Source organism: Ambystoma mexicanum, chromosome 7q, assembly GCF_040938575.1.
Source record: "Ambystoma mexicanum isolate Mex_15411 chromosome 7q, UKY_AmexF1_1, whole genome shotgun sequence".
In the NCBI taxonomy this organism is placed as follows: domain Eukaryota; kingdom Metazoa; phylum Chordata; class Amphibia; order Caudata; family Ambystomatidae; genus Ambystoma; species Ambystoma mexicanum.
The window spans coordinates 621,908,253-621,921,775 of record NC_090941.1 but is presented as its reverse complement, the minus strand read 5'-3'; the positions used below and the strand labels follow the sequence as shown (position 1 = coordinate 621,921,775).

The 13,523-nt window shown below is 46.2% G+C and overlaps 1 protein-coding gene across 2 annotated transcripts in view; it reads right to left on the bottom strand.

Moving 5' to 3' along the window:
* STARD13 (StAR related lipid transfer domain containing 13) overlaps nucleotides 1–13,523 on the bottom strand; it is a 634,151-nt gene that overhangs the window by 437,945 nt on the left and 182,683 nt on the right. The gene's annotated exons all lie outside the window — the stretch shown is intronic.

Below are 13,523 nucleotides of genomic sequence, written 5' to 3'. Positions count from 1 at the left end.
AGAGACAGACTAGTGCTGCAGAGTCAGGAGACACTGGAAAAACAGCTTTGTGTGAGGAATAAAGAGGAGTCTATTGGCCTGCGATCAAGGATGCTACATTAAGGAATAATTGCAGGGCAGAAAGGGAGTCAAGAGGGTAAGTAAGCCATGTACATATGACATATTTCTCTTAGATTAAGCAAAAAAGAAAACATCTGCAAGAGCCAAGTACTGGACAATCAAGGATGCAAAAAGCATATGCATGGTTGAGTGGGCAAGTCCCCAGAGGCTAAGAGGAGAAATAACACCCAGCTTCATTAAATCAAATAGCTGTAAATAAAAGGTCAAAATTGACAAAATCATGGTCTCCTCACAGGTGATTCAGAAGTTGAAAACAAGGGCTATTCATTACGGTCCAGTCGACGATAATGGAGAACGTACACTCCCTTGAAGTCCCAGAACAGACAACTGGCTGCAAGGTCAACTACAAAGGAGAAGCCTTGGCTTGGGGCCTGACCGATGAGAGATGATGAACTAATTGGGAAAGTGGGTAGTAGTCTGATGTTGCTCTCTGCACCAGAGTTTAGTTTTGTTATGTGCTGCTAACGAGCCAAAAGTCCAATGTTGGGGGAGAATGCCAAGCAATCAGAGGGTCTTTGTAGCAACATGCTATACAATGTACATTGAGGTATAAAGCCTTTGTGTAACCAAAATTGAAGCGTAAGTGCGTGAACTACAGTTTGTTGTTCACCAGATTGCCCTACTTTTATTTTTAGATGATAATAAAGCAGTACTTTGCCATATTCTTTGAGTCTGTCCGGCTATTTGGGTCTGAGATCTTTATTGGTAATTTCATCTGGCACATGAGACGCTTCAAGGTGCTAGAGCACGCAACCACTTCAGATCAGGATCTGTTCCCTACCTTGCTATTAGGCCCAGCAGGCCGGTGTCCAGTCATAATTTCGAAAACATAATTTCGAAAGTAAAAAAAGTCGAATCAAAAATGTCGAAAAAAAAAATGTCGAATTGTTTTTTTTTCCGATATTTTTTTTTTGGCTCTAGTTTCTGTGAAAAAAATAGGTAAAAATAAAAAAAAGGGGGGTTGGGGGGAACCCCCCCAATTCGAAAAAAACCGTCATTAAAAAAAAATTCGACATTTTTTTTTTCGACGTTTTTTTTTCGACTTTTTGACTTTTGAATATTTTGTATTCGAAATTATGTCTATGAACCCAGCAGGCCTTCTTTTACCTTCCTATGCTGTCTATACTTCCACTGTTCTTCTCAACCTTCCTTCTAGTCACTCTCTACCATCCTCCTTCTCTTCTCCTGCCACCTCCTCCTGTTGCCTTCCATCCTTCTCCTGATGTTCACCCAGCTCCTCATCTTCTCCTGTCACCGCTTACTGCTTTTCACCAACATCCTACACATGTTCATCAATCACCTCCTTATCTTCTCCTGCCACCTCCTCCTACTGTTCACCAACCTCTTTCAGATGTTTACACACCTCTTCATCTTCCTCTGCCACCTCCTTCTCCTTGTCTAGTCTCCAATCTCCTCGTCAAAAACGTACCACCAATTCCTCAACTGTCACACGCACGAATCGCATTCCACAACCACCTCCAAACACCCGCACCCACCCTTCCTGGGCCAGGGCTTGGGTTTATGTAGCCCTATCATTTCTCCCCATGGCCAGCCTCTTTCTTAGGGTCTTCACCTGTTATATTAAACTGGTGAGGGACTGGGATTGGCTGTAGTTTATGCATTCACCTCAGCTCTTTAACTGACTTAGGAGGCAGATGAGGCCTTTAAAGGACTGGCCGCAATCTTGGATTTCACATAATCCACTTTTGTGATCTGCAGGCAGCCGCAGGAGGTGACATGTGATATTCCATTGAGTTCAGTACCTGAAAATCCCAGTAAGGACAGGATATTCTGGCACTTTCCTAGAAATGTCTCAGCTCATTGGGCAAGAGTTGCCAGCACTATCTGTGGTGTCTGCTGTCCCCCCTCAACTCTACTTGCAGGCTGTGCGAGTTAATGAACTCTAGCAATCTTTGAGAGTACACAAGCATGGCCATGCAGGAATCTGCAGAGAGCCCCCAGTGTTCATGGGGCTCCAGCGCAGAACAGGGATTCTTCATGGCATGTGCTCTATGTTGTACAGGGACTCCCCGAGTCCACATTCCTTAAAGGCATGGTGTAACTGAGATGGTCATTCTTTGAAGGAGGAATAATTGGCCGTAGTGTCACGGGTCTGTTGCAAAGAGGTGGTCTTTTGATGCTTCCAGTGTATCACTTGGTGGGGGCTTAAACAACCATTGTCAACATGATGTTCTCTGTGAATGCCCTCTGCCCCATTGTGGGAGCTAACTGGGGGTCACAGGGGGATGCTCCCATACCACACCCATCATTCTCTGGCTTGGGGAGGCACCCAGCACCCTTAGGAATACCACTAGAAGTCCTTGCTAATCAGTGAGGGAATTTGTCACATGCCCGACCTCTATGGACCTCTAAATTCCTGACCTAGCTCCTCCCTGTTTACCAATTTCTTCAGCACCCGCATAGTCATCAACCTCCACTCTCCCCAACACTGCTATAGGGCTGTGTCCCAGTAAGCTCGCCATCTCCATGTGACTGTTTTATGCTTGTGCCCCAGTACCCCCAGAACCACTCTGAGCCTCATAACACCCCCACATCCTTCTATTGCAGTGTCCCTTCGTATGACGACATTACTACTGCTCTGTAGGAGTATGGGGAAGAGTAGTGGTTTGTAAACTTCTTCTTAGACCTAAACTAATAGAAAACCAGCACTGATCTCAATCATAAAGGTGAAATTGGAAAAACTTGACTGGTACACCTCCTTCACTCCTTAAAGTAGCACGGGCTCAAAGAAGGCTATAACCTTCAAATGGGGCCATAAAAAGGAAATATCCAATCAAGCTTCTATAAAAAAAGGGTATTTAATAAAACTAAAAATACAAAAACACTATTAAAAACATGAACAACCCACCTCTGTGAGGAAATATACAGGGTATGCAGATTTTGGGAGAAATGGGCCCTCTGGGTCATGAGGATAGAGGTATGTCGGGAACTGTCTTTGCAGCAAAGTTCAAATTCAGATGTATGTTTTTTATTTATCTTTTAAGTATAGAATGGGGTTTTAATTGTCACTAGGGCCATTAAAAGCATTCGAGGTGGTGGGGGGAAAGAGTCACTATGGTATATCTTTAAATGTTCTGGGGGCTCAAAAGCATTGAGTTGACTTCTGGCTGCTTTCTGTGTGGTGGAGTTGGTGTTGAGGCCGGTTCGATGGAAGGCAAACACTGCTAACTTCAATAAGTGGCATTCAGTTCGAGGCTCAAAGGAAGCTTGGGAACAGGCAAAGTGCATATCCTCCCAGTTTGATAGCTCAAAGGCATCTCAACACTTTGATTCAATTGTAGCAGTGAGCCGGTTTTCGTGACTGGGTCCAACAACCTGTTGTGGTTTGACAGTAGCAATTGGTTTGAAGGCACTGGAGAACAGACAGGCAGGGTTGATTTGACGTCTCAAAGGAAATTGAAGAGGTACAAAAAGCATAGCATATCAAAAGCAGTTTCACTGGGCCTTGAAGTAGAAGTGCCCTATAGCATGATCTCAGAGAAAAGGTAAGGCCTTCTTCTGCCTCTCCCAACCAGGAAGGTGCCAAAGAACAGACACAGGTGTGCCATGTCCAGTGGGCAGAGTCCTGAATACCATTATTTCAGCAGCAGGCTGACTGTCTAACATAGGGCCAATGGAAATGTTCCCCTGAAAATGTTTGGGGGTGAGGGTTCGCTCCTTCCTTGGAAATCCTCATCTGCACCCCAAATGATAGGGGACTTTGGGTGGACTGATATCCCTATAATTTTTCAATTAAATCCTTCTTGAGTCCAAACATGATTCAAGTAAACGGGTGCAGGGACTCGTCCTCTTTTATAGTCATTTTGGTAATGTGGATTGGTCCATGCCAATACTTGTGAAAGGGGACAATCTCAGAGGATGTAACACAAGGTTTTCATCTTGTGATGTCAAGTTCCATTGCGTCTTGTCTGCAAGATGTTGGGAGGGAGCATAGAAAGGAGTGGGAACTAAACATCTCTGAGGCGGCGTGACCCTTCCTCTCTGGAACGATCCATCCCGAAGGACCACTATCCTTAGTGCCCCTCATTTCTGCCGGATCACAGAGACCCCAGTAAGTATCCCCCTGGTGTGACTTCTCCAATGTGCTGGCAGAGCTTCCTTTGACACGCTGGATACCATTATAACCTCCTCTGGGAAGATCTCAAGCATTCATAACATAGAACAAAAGGAGTTTTAGGGCTGGGCCCGGCAACCTGTTGAGGATGGGACCCAAGCCCCAAAGGGTAATACACAAAAGCTCGGACAACTGTAGAAGCCATGGGAAACCAGCGGAGAATGAAATGGCAGCAGATTGTATTTGCTCATAGCCCACTACATCAAACCAAATATAGCTTCATATGCTGAACCAATCTGCTACAAGGCCTTGGGGCACACAGTTCTATATCAATTCACGAATGGGTGCCTGCCCTTAAAGGTATCCCATGGCTGTTGGGAGAATTTGGGTTTCAGCAGGTCGTTTCAGGAATGTACGTGTTACTCTGGGGAGGCCATGTTACCAAACCACATTGCAGTTGCTGAGATGTCAGGATAAATAGCTCAGCAAAGAGTACCCGTGTGTATTGTACTTTTTCTTCATGGAGCATTTAGAAAGTGAGGTCTGATTAGCACAGCTCACTTTCCAAGAGAGAAAAACCTGCAACGTTTCACATTGAATTCTTTTTTTTTTAAGATAGCTAGGTCTTACACACACACACACGCAATGGCACTCCTTACACCGAGCACTCCCCTAAGTCCCTACATCCGGTTATTCTCTGGGCCACATCCCCAGTGCACCCAGCACTTCTCTGGTCCCCTGACTCTAGTGTGTCCATCACTTCTCTGGGTCCTGACACTCGGGACTTCTGTGTTCTTGTAACCCCAAAAGTCACTGTCGGCTGCACTCAGCACATCTTTTGCCCCTCTGCCCTCTGTGTCCTTAACATCTCCCTGGTCATCAGCACCAAGAACCACACTGTGCCCATAGTTCCCATAGCACCTCCTTGTGCTGGTCCCAGTAATCCCCCTACCCACGTGCCCCAGTGCTATCAGTTCTTTCCTATATCCCAACACCCATAGCATCTCGTTGGAGCCGTGTGTGATCAAAGCACTGAATTGCTCTTGCTTTTAACGTGACATGTTGATTACTAAATCACTCATCATTTCTTTTCCAAAATGGACCCAATCCTCCCGCTTCTTCACGCTCACAGTGCTTTAGCGCCACATTACATTTACTGTGTGAGGTGGGTAAGCACTGCTGAACCAGGTCATTTGTCAACCCGCATTAAAGTAGACAGGTAAGCATGGGTCCCGTCGGTTGCCAGTCCATACTTGCCAACATGACCCATTGCAATCTGTAGGTGCTTCTCCAGTCCTGTTTTTTTGTTTGCATTCTGGGACTTGTATTACCAAAACTCAGGCTTCATGTCCCAGAATGCAAAGAAAAAACCAGAACTGGATAAGCACTGCAGATTGGAATGGGTCATGTTGTCAACTATGCCCTCAGTATTCCTCATCATACAGTTGACATCACCTTGGGGGTCGCGATTAAAGAATAAATAAATGCAAGTGAAAACCATTACTTAAGATAGACACGAAACACTGGAAACATGGATGTCATTTAGGGGTCGCCTTGCGACCCCTCAAAATAAATGTTTTTAATTGAGGCTCCTGGGCTGGGCTGTGGCCAGCAGCATGTGGCTCTTTGGGCCAGCAGCATGTGGCTCATTGTTTCTGGAGTGGCTGGTTTTCTGATAGCTATTGCCGTCAATATAGCTCAGTGGGTTGAGCGTTCGCTGCTGCAAAGTGCGTGTGATCTGCAGGTTCGGCTCCTAGCAAAGGTCAACTCAGCCTTTCATCCTGCTGAGGTTGATAAATGAGTACCAACACAGGTTGGGTGATATTGTATGTATATGTGCTCTATATTGAATATATTAAGCGCTTAAGCGTAAGTGCTGTATAGCAACACATCATTATTGTTTGGCCTTTGACGTCTGCTTGCATTCACAGTAATTTGGTAAATGGGCCTATACACGCTGATATTAATGATACATATGGTGATCCATTCCTGTATGAAATGTATATCACATTACAGTGATACCATAACCGTATTTTTCGTAGTGTACTTACAAACAATGCTATGTAATGCCACTTCCTGTTTTGTCAAGGGGAGAAAGGTTGTGTTCCATCGCTTCCCGTGATGTCACTTCGGGGTGGGGTCAAATGACATCACTTCCTGTGATGTCATCAGTGGTCAACGGTCGAGTGGTGTCAGTTCCGCTACCCTGGCATTTTGGTGAAATGACGTCCCTGACTGGAAGACTTAAAAAAAACCAGAGGCAGCATGAATTGAAAGTAAAGGACTGAATTCTATAAACATTTATAGCACTTAGCCGAGAAGACACAGAAGGCAAAAGTCGGTTTTCAGAAACACTGCATGGCCTCTAAGGCGGACTTTGTTATGGCGGGTGCATCTTTTAAGAACACAAAGAAGAGCGCGGCTGTTTTGCGTTTCTTCTAATCAAGCCAGTACCCAAAGTTTAGGGAATTACATAATATCCTTCCTGAAATCAGAGCCGCATCTAGGCTCAGCATCCTTCACGCATCACCGGTTCCTGCACCTTACAAACAAAGCCATTCCCCTAATTACCTAGGAAACAGTCTCCCAGAACAAACACTGGCTGCTGCGGAGCGTGGCGTTCCTCCAGCAGCGCCTGCTTTCATCCGGGTGCACGGAGCGGGCCCCGCCTAGAGAGCGGAGCCTTCGCTTCCCATTGGTCAACAAGCGGAGGGCAGCGCAGTGCACAGCCCCGCGGGTTAGACAAACGGGGCAGCTGAACTTCAAAGCCAATGCAGAAGGCTGCAGAAAGTGGACGGCACTTGTGGCATGTCAGCTGCATGACATCCAGACCTGGCAAATCTGACAACATGGTCTCTGCTTATGACAAGCACGAATGGAAGTGCTCTGTCAGGAACAACATTTGCAGGAGACGTGATCTAGTAGAGGAGTTATGGATTGTGCAAGTAGCAGACCCGAGTTCTGTCCAAAAGTACCACTCCCTGACCCTGTCGAACCACATGGTATGATCTTGGGCACATTTCTCCTCTCCTGTTTTTCCGTTCCATTTTCTGGGAAATTGGTGGTGTTATTACTGGGCGCAAATACTAGAAGTGGGCACGATTCAAATACATTAATATTCCTTTTATTGTGTGGTTCTTGGGTTCAAAATTAAAAAATTAAACCTTCGCAACATACGTCAAGTTAAAATATGCAAATACAAACCTTCTCAAAATGAGTTTACACAATTTACATCCATTAAAATCATCTTACTTAAAAATAAACGAAACATAATTCAGAATTAAAAAAAATAAATCTTGTAAACTCAATAAATCACGAGTCAAAGCAGACATATCTGTAAAAAAAAGACTTAAGAAATTCACGGGAGCGAAAGATAAATGTATAGATTCCCCGAGCATTATACATGTCACGTTTCCACAGATGTTCACTAATAATCGTAGAATGCAGAAACTTCCCCAGATACAGAATCCGATAATCAACAAGACTCACCCAATCAAGAAGCAAGTGAGTGCCTTAAGGTTCCACTCTGGGGAGTCTACACGATCTTCGTTCGCAGGGCAAACCAATGTGCGGCCCCACAACGTCCAATGCAGGCAGAACATTCAAACCAAACTCTAAAAAACACACTCCTCTAATAGATCTTGACAGAGATTTCAAAAGGAAGGACATGGGCGCCTAAAGGCCAACCGAAGTAGAGCTAAAATGCCCATACCATTTTAACTTTTGGATCATGTCCAAGTTTTCAACATAATCCCATTGTGTTGGCTTTGTTTTTAGTCCCGAGTGGCCGCTCTCAGGTTCAATAGACACTTCCCTTACATTTTCTTTGCATACTTCCATAAAATGCTTAATAGAGAAGTCACTCATACATTAAAATGGACATTGTACAATGCAACTATGTACATGTATTAAGCATCAAACCCAAACTCCCCCAAGAAACCTCAGCAGGTTCAGCCCCCGTTGCAACCTGTTGGTTCTGGGATTCAGCATTTTGCCATTCCAGGTTTTATGAAATAAACATCAGTGATATATGATATGATATGGCATTTATAACGCGCCTATGCACACGTGTTTCAAGGCACGACGAGGCAAGGGAGGGGGAACAGAGGGAAGACAGACAGCGATCCTACTAGGCCAGGTGTCAGTCAGATCGCGCAATCAGATGGCTAATAACAACACCCATTATTCAAGCCCAGTTGTCTTGGCCATTACTAATAATAACCTTGAATGTGCAAGGGTGCCATCTCCATTCTACAGATACTGATCCCTGATCACCATGACATAGAATGTACAATAGATGCAATCAAGAAAACTATATAGCAGGGATGTGCAACACGTGACTCTCCAGAAGTCTTGGACTACAGCTCCCATGATCACTCGACATTGACTACGGTTGATGGGAGTTCTAGGCAAAAAACACCTGGAGAGCCTAAGTGTGCAGACCCCTGCTATATAGTATACACATACTTAACCAGTATCGTTTATGGTACTAATATAATTCACTAATGACATGACAACTCTAAAAAACTCTCTCTCTCTCTCTCTCTCCATTCTTTGCTCTTTACTCCGAGGAGTCTTGAACTTTTTATGCAGGAATACCTAAGTATTCAGAAGTAAACAGATTGCTTGTTTTTGCAACAGCTACCTCTACTGATCGCTGTGACTGCCCACTTTGCATCCAATGGCCTCCTTGGCCAGACAGTGGCTATTCAGCTTCATTAATCAAGGACCATTATTACAAGTACCTCACTGCGTAGCCTTGATAAAGACCTTGTGGTCGAAACATTTGTTGGCTTTCCCCATGTGAATAGCACTACTTGTGCTCCTACAACCCTGGCGAACTCTATGACTATTAAATCAAAACTACACGCCCTATCAAGTGTCAAGACTCTTTGTTCACCCATGCCTTTACGACAGCAGTGAAAAACTTCTTGAATCCAGCGCCAGACCAGATGGGGTTTCTATCCTTCCTCTTACCTCTACCAAGCGCCAGACATTAACACCCAGCGGTAGAAGCCTTTATTCCTTTGCAGTTTCCTTCTCCACGCCCCTGGATCTGCCATTTTGTTTCCCTAGCCGTGTCCTTGTGTCCCCGTCTCCCCCCCTTCCCATATCCCGTATTTCTACCCCCTCTCTGTCTACTTACATGCAGTAACCTCCTCTGGTCCCTGGCCACCCACTATTGCATGACATGCTGGCTGCAAACAAACATAGAAAAGGGATTTATGTTCCTTTCTATGTTGTGTGGCAGCCATCTGTTGGGCTTATCGTGCACCCAATTCACCTTTGGTAAAAATGCTATTGGCAGCTTTGAGGGAGCCCTGTGGGGCTAATAGTGTTAAGCATCCAGTTGGGGATGCAGACCTGGCCGATAACGGCCCCCAGCCTCCAACAGGGTCTTCACTGGGCTCAGGTCATGGCTCAGACAAGTGGGCCATTGACGGCCAAGCCCACCCTCTCCTGAATGCTTGTCACTAAATTATTCAGCACAATGTCCATCACTGTACACACACCTTAAAAAATGCTGGATTGTGTAGATAACTTCTAGAAGAGACCATCCTCAGCTGAGAAGGATCCAGACTTTAGCAACAGAACACCATAGTATCAGGGCTCGAAATTAAGATTGGATAAACAGGAGCTAAAAGCAGCGTCTATGTAATCCAGCATGAACCAGTGACCAGGAGCTGCCACTGGAGAACAAGGAGCTAGTACATATCATTCTGCAAATCTAACTTCCACATAAGATGGAAACCAATCATTTGTCCACTATTTACTACCCCTTCTTCTTTAAATGTTGCATAGATGTGACCTAATGTGCATTTATGGATTGTCCCAAATGCACAGAGTTAAATATGCATAAGTGTGTGTGCTAGGCATCAGTTCCTGGTCGCTGTTGGTGTCAAGCTAACCAGTCTCTTCTAGACTATAAGCAGGAGCTAAACAGCTCCCGGCTCCCCTCAATTTCGAACCCTGCACAGCTACAAGCCAGATTGTGGATGTGAGTCAGATTCTCGGCCACAGTAGCAAGCGTGTGGACCACCACTAGCCCTTCAACCCGATCTACAAAACTACTGGTTGCCTTCCGAGCATCAATGGGGGCAACATTGCAGGCAGTGGCCCTTCTCCATGGTGCGTGGCTGCTGTGCCCAAGGCACGGTGAGAGGCAGTGCCCCAGGCAAAGTTCCCAATGGCCATGAAAAGAGACCCGCTTGGGGTGTAGCCAGTGGCCACTTTGGAAGGCTTGGCAGTAAAGGTCATACCCAACAACAAGGTGTGCACTGTACATGGCTACAGAGCGTCAACGTATCCATGATGTTTTGTGTTGCAGTTCAGGCTTGCCGAAGCCTGTGCCCTTGGGCTCGGCTTTCCCCCTGTGACGAGACATCGTTCACAGCCCACCTCCCCTCCCAGTCCCTGGTGTTAGGTAGATAACACCCCCACAGCCCTTGTGCTCTCCCCCATACACACCTCTGCCCACCACACCCCTGACTCCCTCACCTTCTGCAGGGTAAACTCTGATCTCCCTTAAGGCCCTGCTCAATAACTCTACCTCCTTCCTCTGACACCTCCACGCTCCCCATTCACACCCTGAGGACTCACCCTCCTTACCTCACATATCGCGCCACAAACACTTGCTCTCCGACTTGTTGGAAGCATGCCATTCATAAACAACACATGCACTATTTTTAGACAGGACGGTTCGAGAAAGACTTCCTTTTGGGAAATGTAGTTCAATGAAAATTGGCATTTCCGTGTGCGCAGGCCAGAACCTCAGCCAAGGTCCAGTAGCCACTGTGCGAGCCTTGGGGAAACCTGGTGCATGCCTTGGGAAAGAGGCATGTGGCCATGGCCGTAGCTCAAGGCCAAGGAACACTTTGGGTGGCTTAGGGTGAGCCTATTCCACGGCAAAGGCCCAACCCTGGGAAAAGTGGCCATTGGCTTAACCCAGTGGCTGCTCTGGGTGGTTTGGGGCTTCTGGGGCATGGGCGAAGACCAGATGCTGTGAACATTGACCAATGGCACTGGGTTGCCCAGAGCAGAACAAAAAAAGCACACACACAGGCAATCTGTCCACTGGCATGGCTGCACGCCATGCCCAGAGTGCACATCAGGTGATTTGGTGATGCCAGGGCAGGGTAATGTGGCAGAGTGGCCACAGGTAAGAGGTGCCTTCAGTGCCCAGTGGGCACATCGGGGGCTTTACAAGCCCTACCTCAGCCAAGTGACCAATGGGAACAGTCGCTGGACATGTTCAATGGGAACATCAGGTGGCATTGGAGTGCCGGGAGCATGGGAAAAATGTATGTCACCGACAATGTCACTAGACGTGGCCATGTGCCAGGCTCAGTAAGTACTGGGGGTATGATAGTGAATATTATAGAAATATTTTTGAAATTAAATTTATAAAATTTGGTTAGACACCCCCATCCTATTACAACCATAACTCAGCCACCGTCATGCAGTGCTCATGAAGCCTCGTATGTCAACAAAAGTGACATGGTCATAGAAATAGTCACAAAAGCACAAAAAGAAACAAAAACTGGTTCATTCGATTGGAGGACCAACACAAACAGAAGCCCAAATAAAATATAATGATTCATTTGATGATCCAATTTCCAATCTCAAGTCAGCACATCTTGAGCAGCGCATGGAAGTGGCCAGTTATGGGCTCAATGGGAATGGTGGAGCTAATAACGGTACCACAATTTGCGGTACCGTTATTAGCTCTGAAGTCCCTTAACAGGTCCCTTCCATAACGCCTGGTAAAACCAGGCGTTAAGGAAGGGACCCGCTAAGGGACCTCGGAATAGGGTGGTAAGGGATTACCCCCACCTCGTAATGAGGCCCAATGTCTTTACTGAGGCAGCCTTGCATAATAGGGGGGACATAATACGGGGAAGTTGCTACTGAGAATACAAAATTCATGGGCTTTAGGCAGTCTGCTGTTCGCTGTGTATCCGCACTTTGCCTGTTTCGAAGTGGTGCAGCTTTGTGGAGATGCACAACGTCACTTCATCGCCACAGACACAGATCTGTGATGCGATCAAGAGGCCCAACTAGTAGGAACTTCCTGTTCCGAGGTCATTACAGTATGGAGAAAGTGCATGGGGAACGAAAGTGCCTGCTGTCAAAGTTAGAGAGTCAGGGTGCATTGATGTTACAGAACGATGTCTAGTTTAAGAACCTAATTTGAACAACAACAAAAAACTCAAAATAAGCACCAGTGCTTGTAGTAGCTATAAGTATTTCTACAAGATTCTCAACACAGCGCAAAGAAGCAATACAGTTATGCAGTGAGCACTCTACAAATAAACATGCACCATACAGGAGACTTGCATGCACACACTGTGCGGCCAATCCTCATACCGCCCCCCTACAATGGGAGAACCCCGTATTGTCCATGTCAATCTCTTGCACCATACAGAATTCCCTAAGCGTTAACGCAGGCTCATGTGTGGTTATAACGGTGCCACTGGATCCCAGAACAGTTCATGGCACGTGAATCACTTAATACACTTCAAATAATATTACTCCCGTGTACCAGCCGCCCATGGGATTGCCCTGCATTGAGTAAACACGCGTGCGTGCTGTGTCTGCTTTACACCGCATACCACTGTCTCCTAGAGAGCGGTGGCTCGAGGGGCTTTCGTACTTTGAGAAAGGTATTCGTCTTTTAGCTACTACGTCGTAACAAGGGACGCTCACGGGTCAGCAGCTGGCGTTGCCCTGGGCCTGTTCTTGGATCGACACAGGTGATTGCTGGGAGAGATGGCATCAGCTATTTTTGTTCGCCAATGACAAACCTTGCAGGCAGGTTCTCCTACGCTTCCAGTGCAGGTGAAATATGTGTGTTACGTTTCGCCGTTTTGCAATGACTCCGTGAACTGAGAGCTGTCACGTGCAGGGCTTCCAAATACTTCGTCCAGCTGAAACTAGTGAGCGGAGCTGTATAACACTGCAGCACTGCCAGCTCTGTTACCAATAGGCAGGGCTTTAAGTGGGCCGGGGCCAGCCACAGCTGTGCTCTGGCAGTCTCCCAAAACCTCAATTAAGCGAGGGACGTGCCAGGGTTCACACTACCCCTGCCAGCCACTTTTTTTTTCCTTTCCGTGCAGGAGATTCAAACCTGTGCACTGCCAGTGACCAGCCAGTGTTGCATTGCACCGTGCTAATCCATAGCTGTTGGATTTCATTAGTTTCATTCTATAAACAATGTGTCAAGCAGTCTATTGAGTGAAACAAAAGAAATCCAGCACCTACGAAATAGCACAGTGCTATTTTATGGATTTCTTATGTTTCATTCAATAGACGGCTTGACACATAAAGC